Source organism: Cervus canadensis, chromosome 17, assembly GCF_019320065.1.
Source record: "Cervus canadensis isolate Bull #8, Minnesota chromosome 17, ASM1932006v1, whole genome shotgun sequence".
NCBI classification, from domain to species: Eukaryota; Metazoa; Chordata; class Mammalia; order Artiodactyla; family Cervidae; genus Cervus; species Cervus canadensis.
In genome coordinates this window covers 58,562,297-58,575,611 of record NC_057402.1, presented here as the reverse complement: position 1 = coordinate 58,575,611, position 13,315 = coordinate 58,562,297, and the positions used below count along the sequence as shown (strand labels likewise).

The window sequence follows — 13,315 nt, the reverse complement described above, 5'->3', positions numbered from 1 at the left end:
CACACCTTGGTGTTTTGTTCCAGTCTTTACTCTTCCTTTTTCCCTGCATTGATCTGGAAGGTGTTTCACCCATAGATGGGGATGGGAGTTGTGAGCATCACATCAATACCTGAACATCCCATCAGTACCTTTTTCATGCAGAAAGTATGTAGAAAGCTGAGGAGCATCTCAAGGACTGACATTTAGTCCTCGGTCATCATGCTATGGAAAGGAAGGCTGGGCAGTGACACCAAGAGCCCTATGTTCAGCCTGTGAGCAGAGAGTGGCGTGGAGTCCTGCATCCTGGCCAGTGCTGGGGTCCCCCGCAGAGGGGGCCCTGGGTGGGCCTGCCGTGCACCTGTGTTCTGTTCTTAGGTTAAAAATACCCCAGTCTGCACAGGTTCTTGTCCTTGATTCACACCTGGCTCCTGCCCTGCAGAGGTCAGTTTGGTCCATTGCCTAAGACAACGGGATGCTTTCGTCCTGTGCACGGCTGCGTGGACAGGGCAGTGAGATAAGCCTCTTGTCCAGAAGGGGAGGAGGCAGCAGAGGGGCCTCTTACTCAGTGTCTCTGCACCAAAAACCTCCCAAGTAGGTGCAGCCCTTCAGTCCTCAGACAGCCCAGCCAGCTAGGGGACACCATTTCCACTAACCAACAAATGGGTAGAGGTCAGAAATGTTTGGTAGTCAGCCCAAGGTCACACAGCTATGAAGGGGGTGGTGGCAACAGGAATTTAAGTTCTACTATGAGCAATTTCCTTGTTTAATCCACCACATTTGGAAATCGGAGGGATGCAGTGTTATTAGACACGTAATGGCCTTCTCGCCTTTGTTAAAGTGTCATGCCCAGAAGGAAGTGGTGAGAACCAGAGCAACTTAGCAATGATTTAAATCCCATGGACTGAGGGTCCTGGCAGGCTACAGTCCATGGGGTCGCAAAGAGTCGGACACGCCTGAGCGACTTCACTTCACTTCATGCAGAGGAAGCCTGCTGCTAATGAGTTGCAAAGTTGATAACCAGTTTTCTTTTTCAGTCTTATACATGTGGAAAGTAGAACGAGCTACACTTGAAAGCATTAGGAATTATAGTATGATGCATCTGTAGCTATAATTGAGATCATTTTAGTCTACAGATTTAGCAGAGATGGTGAGAAGGCGTTCCTAACTCACTAGACAGAGCACAGAGCCCCACCCAGGCCTCACCCCGTCGCTGGGCCCTCAGAAGTGCAGCCCTTCTGTCTCGCTCCTTGGTCACTCCTACCAGATCTTATAAAAGCAGCGGTACAGTGTGACCCAGTAATTTCCATGTAATGTCCATCTTAAGGAAATAGCTAGGAGTAAGGACTAAGCTTTATGCACAAAGGTTTCTACTATCACGTTACTTACAATACCAAACACTGGGAAAAATATAAAAATTCTGCACATTTTTCCAACTAAAATTGTATTTAAAAGTTTTTATTCAGATTTTGGATCTAATAAAAAAAGATGAAACATGAACATGAAGAAGAAACTAGGGTTCACATCCTACACTTTTAACCTGAGATACATGTTGAGAAATATTTCAAAAGTACTGTTACCAACTTCTGAAAAGTAACTCTATAGCGATTATTGTACATGGGCAGGATTCATTTATGTAAAATCCCCACCATGCTCCTGAAATCATTTAAGGTAATATTAAAAGACACACACAATTCAGATGGATGAAATTCCTTAGGTGATTCCAAAGAAGCTAAGGGAACATAAGCTATTGATGCCATTTGCTCCAAAAATGTCTTCTAAAAAGCCTTTGGTGCTTGCCTAGAGCTGATCTACAATTTCAGTTCCAAAGAACTTTCTACCACCTATGCATAATCTGTTTATAGGGTCTGATGATAAAAAGGTAAGTCCAAACAGAGCCATAGACATTTCCTGTTGGACCATCAAAGAGAGGACCCTTAAAGTGCTCTGCAATTTCCTTCAGGATGATCTTGTAGCAGATAAAAGTGATAGGTTTTACAGAGCCATACCCAGAGGTGTACTGTGGATGCCAGGCCAGTGGCCCGGCATCTTTAAAGGGACCCCCAGCGCAGCAGTTTCCGTGGGTTGTTGTTGCCAGAGCTGGGGAGAGAAGAGGCACAGAATGCAGAGCACGGCTTCTGTCCACCCAGGGACCGAATTACTGCCCTTTTGGCCTGCCTCGCTAATTACCTGGGGTTTTTCCCTGGGTCATCATTGAGTGAATTTTGATTTCACTCCCCTGCAAGTTCGGACATGACCACAGGAGGGCATGTGCCAAACCTCATGACACATTTTCTTTATAACAGGTGAGCTGGGAGATAGTGACCAGCTCTCATCTCATTCCTGCATCCCTTCTCAAGGTGCAGACTTGTGAGGACCACACAGGAATCAGTTTCCTGGTCTTTGGGTCCCTGACGGAAGAGCCAGTCCCTCTAGCCTGTGGTGTAGGAAACCTCAGCAGGCGAGAAAGCACTGACAAGGAAGCGGGCTCTGGTAGTATATCACGTGGTGTCAGAAATCCTGGCTGCTGCTGGACCTAGGATTACTGTGTCCACACCCGTGGGCAGGTGTCTGAGACTGCCGTCGTGGTCATTCAACACCCCGCATCGGGGAAAAGGCCCTGGGCAGAGCAGAGTCATTCTGCATTATCTCTTTGGCACACTATGCATTTCCCTGTGCTATTTTTATTTTGAGAAAGGCATATTTTTGTGATTGTTTACACCCCGTTTGGATTTTCATTATTAGTAGAAATCATTGCTTCGAATCAGAGCTATAGGAAGAGAAAGGAGCATGGATTTTGTAGGCAGGCTCACTTAAGCTCAGATCTTGACTTGATCATTTAGTGGTCATGAACACATGGCTGTTTTACTTTAATCTCTTAGAACCATTGTCTGTTATTGTGTATTTCTTTCTTTCAGTACCTTGTACCTGCAGGCTCTGAGAATGTGTTTGAGAATGTGTTTGAGCTGTATTTAATCATATATACAGCTATTCCTTGAATGGCCACTGGGAGGCAACGCAGTCACATTTTTGCATAGTGATTGGCAGGGACCATTTAGTATAAGTAACTTACTTGAATGAGATTATGTACACGTTTACGTGTGTTTGATTCATGGGTAATGTATTTGAAGGAGATTATACATATATAACTAGAAGTTTGTAACTTAAGCAGTGGTATGTGTTTAAGAGTGTCTACATTGCTACATGTAATACCATTGTCTTTCATGACCCCAGTAGATATATTGGGCAGATCTTGAAATTTTTAAGATAACATTTATTTTAACGATTAGAATCAATGTATCCTTTAAATATTTGTAAAACAAGGAAAATCACCAAGTATGGAATACAGTTATGACACCGAGACCAAAGAAAATCTATGTCGACAGTTTGGTCTGTATCACATGTATGTGTCCACGTGTGTGGGCACACCTGCATACACGTGTGTTTATCTGCGTGTGTCCACACATGCTCCCCTATACATTTTGAGTAGTCTCATTCTCTGAAAATTGTTTTGTAAATAGCTTATGTTCTAAAGTTATTGAGCACCTTTTTCCCTCACTAAACATTGTTCTCAAATTTGTGACCCATTACATCCATCGGGTCAGTATCCTATCATTATATAGTCTCTAAAGAAATGCATGTCATTTTAATTTTTTTCCTGTATGATAAACATTGCAATGCAAGCACATAATTCTGTCCATTGGATAAATTCCAGGAATTGGTCAAAAGATAAGCCTTTCAGTACATATTTCCATGTTACTCTGTAAAAACTCTACCAAACCCCCTCCCTCCAACAGGGGAGGAGGGTTGGTCCCTGTTACTTCCTGGCTGACATTTGACCTGTGGAGCTGAAAACAAAGCAGCAGCCCATTTTGATCAGTGATAGGAAAGTGCACATGTGACAGTGAGTCTGAGGTTATATCACACCAGCCTTCTTTCCCTGCGGGAAACGCGTCTCAGGGCAGCCTGTGAACTGACGTGACTGAAGACTACCTCTCCTCCTAAAAGAGGGCCTGGGGACCTGGCTGCCCTGTGCCGCTCCCACCTCCATCTCCCCATCAGTGTGCACCTCCAGCCTCCCTCCTTTTCCTCCAGCACTGGGCCCCAGACTTCCCCAGATTGTGCCCCGAAGCCTCCTGCTCTCCAGCTCACGGGCCCCGGCTCATCTCAGGGTCCCCACTCATAGCCCCTAAGTAATCTTGCCTGGAGCGTTTGCCACCTGCATCTGACGTCCCTGTTGAACTTTGGAGCATCTTTGGGGAAGGGCCTATGTCTTGATCATGCACGATTCTCTGATTTCTTAGTCCGTGGACTCTGGAGGGCTCCTGGCCCTGAAGAGGAGTTTACGTTTGTGAAGAGTAAAACATAGTGACTGGAGAAGTAAATGGCAACCCACTCCAGTATTCTTGCCTGGAGAATCCCATAGACAGAGGAGCCTGGTGGGCTTCAGTCCATGGGGTCACAAAGAGTCGGACATAACTGACTGACGCACATACACAAACCATAATGAACAAAACACCTCCCTTAGTCTAGGGTATCTCACTGCTCAGCCCTTAGTTTGACAGATTTGGGAGGGAGACCTGGAAAGTTTCCCCAGACATGCTCAGTGCTTGAGTCTCTGCCAGTTTTTTATATGGATTCAAGTTTATGTTTGGCTAACAAATTGTACTTTGGGGCCACATGAGGCCATCTTACAGGTTTCTTGGATACTTGGTTTGAAAACGTGACTGGAATTATCCTGGGTCAATTCGCTGCAGTTAGTGTCAATTTAGACCATTAAATTGGATTACTTCATCCTTTGCAGATGGACAACTCCAGCACATTTTTGTCTTCTTAGATTCTCAACCAACAAAAGCTGTCAGACACTCACTTCTAGGCTCCTTCCACTGTGCTCTTGTGGGCTGAAGTCTCGGGCTTCCCTGTCCAGGCAGGAACTCTAAGCTCAGGGCCACAGCTCCCACAGTCTTGAGGAATCTCTATGACCTCTCTTTGGAGGCAGTGGGTGGGAGGCGGTGGGCGGCAAGTCCCAGGCAGCTGCTGGCTAGTGACTTGGTCTTAGACCCATCCCCAGCCTCATAAAGGTAAGGCCCAGGCCCTGAGTAATGTTGAACGGAGAACACCTCTTGACCTGGGCTGCTAATTGCTTTCCAAAAAAACTATGTAGCCTTTTTTATGTGCCAGACACTTTAGAAATATAAAGCCATCTAATCCTCAAATCACCCTAACAGCTTGGTACCATCATCATCCCTGTTCATAGATGAGGCATATGAAGCAGATGAAAATGAATACACAGGAATTAGCCCATCAATAGAGTCCAAATGCCCAACTCACCTACCTGCTATACCTGCTATATCTACACGGTTTCTAAGAAACACAGCAGCAGGGTGCGCATGCTATTCCGCCAACCTGCGTGAAAAGTCTCCAGCAGGTGGCGCCCTACCCACTTGCATTTAGGGGGAATGGGCTTAGGAGGGCCTTGTGTGAGACCCAAGGGAAGCTCTGGTCTCACCGAAACTCATTCAGGGAAAGTAAAGTGCTGCATTTCTGGACAGTGTTGCTATGAGATGCACTTGGTGTGTCTGCGACTGACCTGAGGTTTCTCACAGTCAGGAAGTCCGCCCTAGCCCCACACCCTCACTGGCACACAAGTGGTCTGTACCTCCTACCACGCCACGGGGATGCCAGGGTGCTGACTCCAGAGCTGAAGGGCTCCCGGAGAAGTGCTTCCGTCTCCTCGCCTGGGGAAACATGAAGGGTCCTTCTAGGATGCTGAAATTGGTGGTCTCATCTCAGATGTAATCTGTGCATAATCTCATCTCACGCATGATCTGTCAGATGGCGAAGAATCCGCCTGCAGTGCAGGAGACCAGGGTTGGATCCCTGGGTCAGGAAGATCCCCTGGAGAAGAGAATGGCTGCCCACTCCAGTACTCTCGCCTGGAGAATCCCATGGACAGAGGAGCCTGGCGGGCTGCAGTCCACGGGGTCGCAGAGTCAGGCACAACTGAGCGACTAACACTGACACTTCTCGCTTCATAAATATCAGACAGGCACCTTGCGGGTCGCGTACATCAGAGGCGTATGAGGCATTTCCACCCGCTTCATATGCCTCACATGCCTCATATGTCTTAGTTTCGTGGGTAATGCCCTGAGGATTTCTGTGTTAGCCCTGAAAAGGACTGTGCACGTGTCTGATGTTTATGGGGAAGAATGAAGACAGCGAGTGCTCGATGCTAAAGATATTTCCCAAGGGGCGTGGGGTCATGAGTTTGGGGTTTTGTTTTCCCTGTAATTGTACTTCCTCATACAGTAGCCACTGTATCTTGTTGTTAATTTTAAGGTTAAATAAAATTGAAAATTCAGCTTCAAGTCATACTGGCCATATTTTAAGTGGTCAGTAGCTAGCGTGAAGAAGGGATTCAGTATCAGCATAAATATAGGCCGTTCATATCATCACAGAAAGTTCAGGTGGAAACACAGCCTAATGCAGCAGAGCTGAAATGTTTCTCAGGGGTCGTATTTTTCCACTGGCCCTGATGGTTGCACACTCAGCGCTGTGGCCAGCAGTAGCCACCTTTCTGCTCTAACGCACACAAAGAAGGGACGACAGAGGTCACCGAGAATCCTCGGACCTAAGTAAAATTTTAGAATAGCTTTGAAAAAGTTAAAGCCTTTATGATTCAATATTTTTAAAGCTGTATTTTTATATAGACAAATGCATATGTTTTCTATTCTTATCAGAATAATTGACATATAATGCTGTGTAAGGTTAGGGCGTACAGTGGGTTGACTTGATGCCTTATGCATTGCACCATGATGACCACCCCCATGTTAGTAACACCTCTGCTGGGTCACATAATTACCATATCTTTTTTTGTGGTGAGAGAGAACATTTTAGGTCTATTGTCTTAGCAACTTTCAAACCTGTCATATAGTATTACAACTCTAATCACCATCCTTCCACTTTAGATACCTAGAACTGATTCATTCTTAACTAGAAGTTTGTACCTTTTTACCAATATCTCCCCAATTCACCCACCCTCCAGCCCTGGTAACCACCAGCCTACTCTCATTTCTGGAAGTTTGGAGTTTTAAATTCATACAATATTTGCGTTTTTCTATCTGATATAATGCCTTTAAGGTTTATGCAAGTTGTTGCAAATAGAAGAATTATCTTCTTTCTCATGACTGAATAATATTCTCTTGGATGTGTAAATATGAGTATATATCACATTCTCTTTATCCAGTCATCCAGAGATGAATACTTCGGTTGTTTTTATAACTTATCTATTGTGAAAAATCCTGCAATAAGCATTGCAGGTAGTGCAAGTATCTTTTAGAGTTAGTTTTATTTTCTTTGGAAATATTCCCCAAAGTTAAATTGCTGGATCATATGGTAGTTCAATTTTTAATGTATTGAGGAACTTCTCTTTTTTCTGTAGTGGCTATACTAACTTACATATGCACTATCAGTGTAGGAGGACTCCCTTTTTTCCACACCCTCTCCAAACTTTTTATCTCTTATCTTTTTGATAATAGACATTTTGATAGGTGTAACATGGTGTCTTACTGTTGTTTTGTTTGCATTTCCATAACAACTAGTTGTTGAGCATCCTTTCATGTACCTGTTGGCCTTCTGTGTGTCTTCTTTGGGAGGATGTCTTTTCAGTTCCTCTGCCCATTTGAAAGTTGGATTTTTTTTTTCTTTTTTTGCTATTGAGTTGTATGAGTTCTTTATGTTTTTTGGAAAGTAAACTCATATCAGATATATGACTTGCAAATATTTCCTCCCATTTTGTAGGTTGTGCTTTCACTTTGATGATTACTTCTTTGGTTGTGCAGAAGCATTTTGGTTTGCTTGCTTTTGTTGTTATATCCAAAAAGTGGTTGCCAAGACCAATGTCAAGGAGCTTTTCCCCTGTGTTTTCTTCTAGCAGTTTTTTCTTGTCAGGTTTTATGTCTAAGTCATTGATCTGTTTTGAGTTAATTTTTATGAATAGTGTAAGATATGGCTCTGAGTTCATTCTTATGCATATGTTTATCCAGTTTTCCCAACACTAGGTATTGAAGAGATTATTCTTTTGCCAGTGAGTATTCTTGGCTCGCATATGGTATATTAATTGACTGTATGTTAGAAGGTTTATTTCTGGACTCTCAATTCTGTTCCATTGGTCTGCGTTGCTATATATTTTTTTTCTTTTTTTTTTCCATTTATTTTTCTTAGTTGGAGGCTAATTACTTTACAATATTGTAGTGGTTTTAATTTAAGGCAGTGCTATACTGCTTTGATTGCTATAGCTTTCTAGTATAATTTAAGTCTGGACACATAATGCCTCCAGCCTTGTTCATCTTTTTCAGGATTGCTCTAGCTATTCAGTGTCTTTTGTGGTTTTATACAAATTTTGGGATTGTTTTTGTATCTCTGTGAAAAATGCCTTTCAAGTTTTAAAAAGGATTGTATTGAATATATAGACAATCTTGGGTAGTATGGACGTTTTAACTATTTATTTTTCTGATTCATCATGAATGTGAAAATTTTCCATTTGTTTGTGTCTTTTTTAATTTCTTTCTTCAAAATCATGTTCTTTTCAGTGAAGAGATCTAATCGCTTCTCGGCCTTTTGGCTAAGATCAAGTGTAGTATCAGTGAAGAGATCTTTCACCTCCTTGGTTAAATTTATTCCTAAGTATTTTATTGTTTTTTGTGCTATTCAAAATGAGATGTTTTTATTTTTCAGATATTTTGTCATTAATGTATAGAATTACAGTCAGTTTTTACTTGTGATTTTTGCATCTTGCAACTTTACTGAATTCATTGATTAGTTCCAATAAGTTTTTGATGGGGAGTTTTTAGGTTTTTCTATATATAAGATCATATCATTTGCACACAAACACAATTTTCATTCTTTCCAATGTGGTGCCTTTTATTTCTTTTTCTTGCCAGATTGTTCTGGATAGAACACGCAGTAACTATGTCAAATTAGAGTGGTGAGAGTGAATACTCTTGTCTTATTCCTTATATTAGAGGAAAAGCCTTTTAGACTTTCTCTGTTGAGTGGGAGGCTAGCAGTGGTCTTGTCACATACGTGTGCTAAGTCGCTTCAGTTGTGTCTGATTCTTTGCAACCCTATGGTCCTCTGTCCATGGGATTCTCCTGGCAAGAATACTGGAGTGGGCTGCCATGCCCTCCTCCAGGGGATCTTTCTGACTCGGGGATCAAACCCACACCGCTTATATCTCAAACACTGGTGAGCAGGTTCTTTACCATTAGCGCCACCTGGCAAGCCCCAGTCTTGTCATATATTGCCTTTATTACATTGAGACATACTGTATACTGAAATTGTTAAATGTTTTTATTGTGATAGGATCTTATTTTTATCATGGAAGGATGAATTCATTTTCAATGAAAACTTCTGTTGAGTTAATTGCAAGATCCTTATCTTTTATTCTATTTATGTGATTGTTGTTGTTCAGTCACTAAGTTATGTCCAATGCTTTGCAACCCCATGGATTTCAGCACACCAGGCTTCCCTGTCCTTCACTATCTCCCAGAGTTTTCTCAAACTCATGTCCATTGAATCTGTGATGCCATCCAACTCTCTCATCCTCTGTCACCCTCTTCTCCTCCTGCCCTCAATCTTTCCCAGCATTAGGGTCTTTTCCAGTGAGTCAGCTTTTTGCATCAAGTGGCCAAAGTGTTTCTGTGGTGTATCATATTTATTGATTCCTTGTGTCTCTGGAGTAAATCCCACTTGATTATAATGTATGCTCTTTTTAATATGCTGTTGAATTTGGTTTGCTAATATTTTGTTATGAATTTTTGCATCTAGATTAACTAGGACTTTGTCTAGTTTTCATTATAGTATCCTTGTCTGGCTTTGGTATCAAGGTGATGCTGACCTTGTAAAATGAATTTGGGAGTGTTCTTTCCTTTTAAGTTTTTTGGAAGAGTTTGAGAAAGATTGTTTTCATTGTTCTTTTACTGTTTGGTAGCATCCATCAGTGAAACCATGTGGTCTTAACACTTTTCTTTGTTGGAAGATTTTTGATAATGATTAAATTTTCTTGCTAATTTTTCATCTGTTCATACTTTTTATTTTTCTTATAACAGTCTAGGAAGGTTGTATGTTTCTGAGAATTTATACAGCTCTTCTAAGTTATTCAATTTTTTGGCATATATTTTATAGTAGTTTTATGATTCTTTGTATTTTGTGATATTAGTTGTAAAATTTTCTCTTTCTTCTCTGGTTTTATTTATTTGAGTCTTTTCTATTTTACTCTTAGTCTAGCTAAAAGTTTGTCAATTTTGCTCCCATTTAAAAATAAAACCCATTAGTTTTGTTAATCTTTGTTATTTCCTGGTCTGTCTTTTTGATATTTCTGCTCTGATCTTTGTTATTTCATTCTTCTGCAAACTTTGGGCTTAGTTTGTTCTTTGTCTAGTTCCTTAAGGTATAGAGTTAGGGTGTTTATTTGAGATCTTTCTTTCTTTCTTTCTTTTTTCTAGTTGAGACATTTGTACGCTTTCCTCTTGGCATTGCTTTTGCAGCATCCCATAGGATTTTTTAAAATTTATTTTTAATTGGAGGATAGCTTTACAAAATTGTGTTGATCTCTGCCATCCATCAACATGAATCAGTGATAGATATACGTATGTGTCTTTCCTCTTGGCCCTCCCTTCTGCCTTCCCCATCCCACCACTCTCGGCCGGCGCCGAGCCCCGGATCGAGCTCCCTGTGTCGTGTGGCGGTCTCACGGACCGTCTGATTTCCATGTGGGAATGTGTATGTTTCACTGCTACTCCCTCCACTGCCCGCCCCTCCTTCCCTGCTGTGTCCACGCGTCTGTTCTCGACGCCTGTGTCTCCTGCGCTGCTCTGCAGATGGGTTCATCAGTACCGTCTTTATAGATTCCATATATCTATGTGCATAGACTATATAGATTCCATATATATATGTGTATATATATGCATTAATGTATGATATGTTTTTCTTTCTGGCTTACTTCACTCTGTATAATAGGATGTAGGTTGATCTGCTTCATTAGAACTGACTCAAATGTGTTCCTTTTATAGCTCAGTGATAATCCATTGTATATATGTATCACACCTTCTTTATCCATTCATATGTCAGTGGATATCCAGCTTGCTTGCATGTCCTCACTATTGTAAATAGTGCTGCAATGAATATCGGGGTACAGAAAAAGAACATCGGTGTCTTTTTCAGTTATGGTTTCCTCAAGGCATATGCTCATTCATGAGATTTTTGGGTTGTCTGGTAGTTTTATTCCTAGTTTTTTTAAGAAATCTCCATATTGTTCTCTACAGTGGCTGTAGCAGTTTACATTACCTTTTCTCCAAACCCTCTCCAGCATTTATTATTTGTGGATTTTTTGATGATGGCCATTCTGACCAGTGTGGGGTATGATACCTCATTGTACTTTTGATTTGCATTTCTCTAATAATTAGCATCTTTTCATGTGTTTATTAGTGATCTGTATGTCTTCTTTGAGGAAATGTCTGTTTAGGTCTTCTGCCCACTTTTTGATGGGGGTTTTTTGTTTGTTTTTTTTCTGGTGTTGAGTTGCATTTGCTGCTTGCATATTTTGGAGATTAATCTTTTGTCAGTTGTTTCATATGCTATTATTTTCTCCCATTCTGAGGGTTTCTTTTCACCCTGTTTATAATTTGCTTCACTATGCAAAAGCTGTTAAGTTTAATTAGGTCCCATTTGTTTATTTTTTGTTTTATTTCTATTACCCCAGGAGGTGGGTCAGAGATTATCTGTGCTTTATGTCAAAGGGTGTTTTGACTATATTTTCCTCTAAGAGTTTTATAGTTTCTGGCCTTATATTTAAGCCTTTAATCCATTTTGAGTTTATTTTTATGTATGGTGTTAGAAAGTGTTCTAATTTCATTCTTTTACATGTAGCTGTCCAGATTTCCCAGCACCACTTATTGAAGAGACTGTCTTTTCTCCATTGTATAGTATTGCCTCCTTTGTCAAATATCATTTGCCTATAGGTGCATGGATTTATCTCTGAGCTTTTCCAAATAGTAAAGTCTCAGGATTTAATAGTAATACACAGAAATCCATTGCATTCTTGTGCACTAACACTAAAAAATCAGGAAAACAAGTTCTGGAAACAATCCCATTCACCACTGCAACAAAAAGATTAAAGTACCTCAGAGCAGTTGGTAAAGAATCTGCATGAAATGCAGGAGACCTGGGTTTGATCCTTGGCTTGAGAAGATCCCCTGGAGAAGGGAATGGCTACCCACCCCAGTATTCTTGCTTGGAGAATCCCATGGACAGAGGAACCTGGCATACTCAGTCCATGGGGGTCACAAAGAGTCGGACACGACTGAGCAACTAACACTTTCACTTTAAAACCCATTTAAAGAGACAAAAGACCTGTATGAAAAAAAAAAAAAAAAAACCCACTATAAAACACTGATGAAAGAAATCAAAGACAACACACACAGATGTAGAGATATACCATGTTCTTGCATTGAAAAAAATCAATATTGTGAAAATGACTATACTACGTAAAGCAATGTATAAATTCAGTGCAATACCTATCAAACTACTAACGGTATTTTTCACGGAACTGGAACAAATGATTTTACAACTTGTGTGGAAACACAAAAGACCCCTAACATCCAAAGCAATTTTGCAAAAGAAGAATGGAGATGGATGTGTCAGCCTTCCTTTCTTCAGCCTATACTGCAAAGCTATAGTCATCCAGGCAGTATGGTACTGGCACAAAAACAGAAATGTAGACGGATGAAACCAGTTAGAAAGCCTATAGGATTTTGTGTGTTATATTTCCATTTTCATTTGCTTCAAGATATTTTTGACCCTCCTTTAGATTTTCTTCTTTGACCTTTTGGTCATTCAAGAGAGTGTTATTTAATTTCTATATACTCATGAATTTTCCAGTTTTCTTCCTGTTGTTGATCTCTAATTTCATACCATCATGATCAGAAAGACACTTGGCATGATTAAGTCTTCTCAAGTATGCTAAGACTTCTTGTGTCCTATCCTGGAGAATGTTCCACATGCACTCATGGAGAGTGTTTGTCCTGCTGCTCTTGGGTGGTATGTTCTGTATGTGGATGTTAGGTCCATTGGTCTTAAGTATATTTCTAGTCCAACTTTCCTTATTCATTTCCTGTCTGGATAGTGAAAGTTGAAGCAATGGTATTGTTCCAAGTGGGGTATTGAAGTTCCTTACTATTACTGTAGTGTCTATTTCTCCCTTCGGGTCTGTTAGTATTTGGTCAATATATTTAGGTAGTCTGATATTGGGTGATGCATATTCAGGATTGTTATATCATGT

General features: G+C 41.0%; 1 protein-coding gene and 1 pseudogene across 6 annotated transcripts in view; both read left to right on the top strand.

The window, feature by feature from the left end:
* GABRA5 (gamma-aminobutyric acid type A receptor subunit alpha5) overlaps window positions 1-13,315 on the top strand; it is a 96,829-nt gene that overhangs the window by 21,415 nt on the left and 62,099 nt on the right. The window lies entirely within an intron of this gene.
* LOC122419932 lies at window positions 8,580-8,670 on the top strand (annotated as a pseudogene).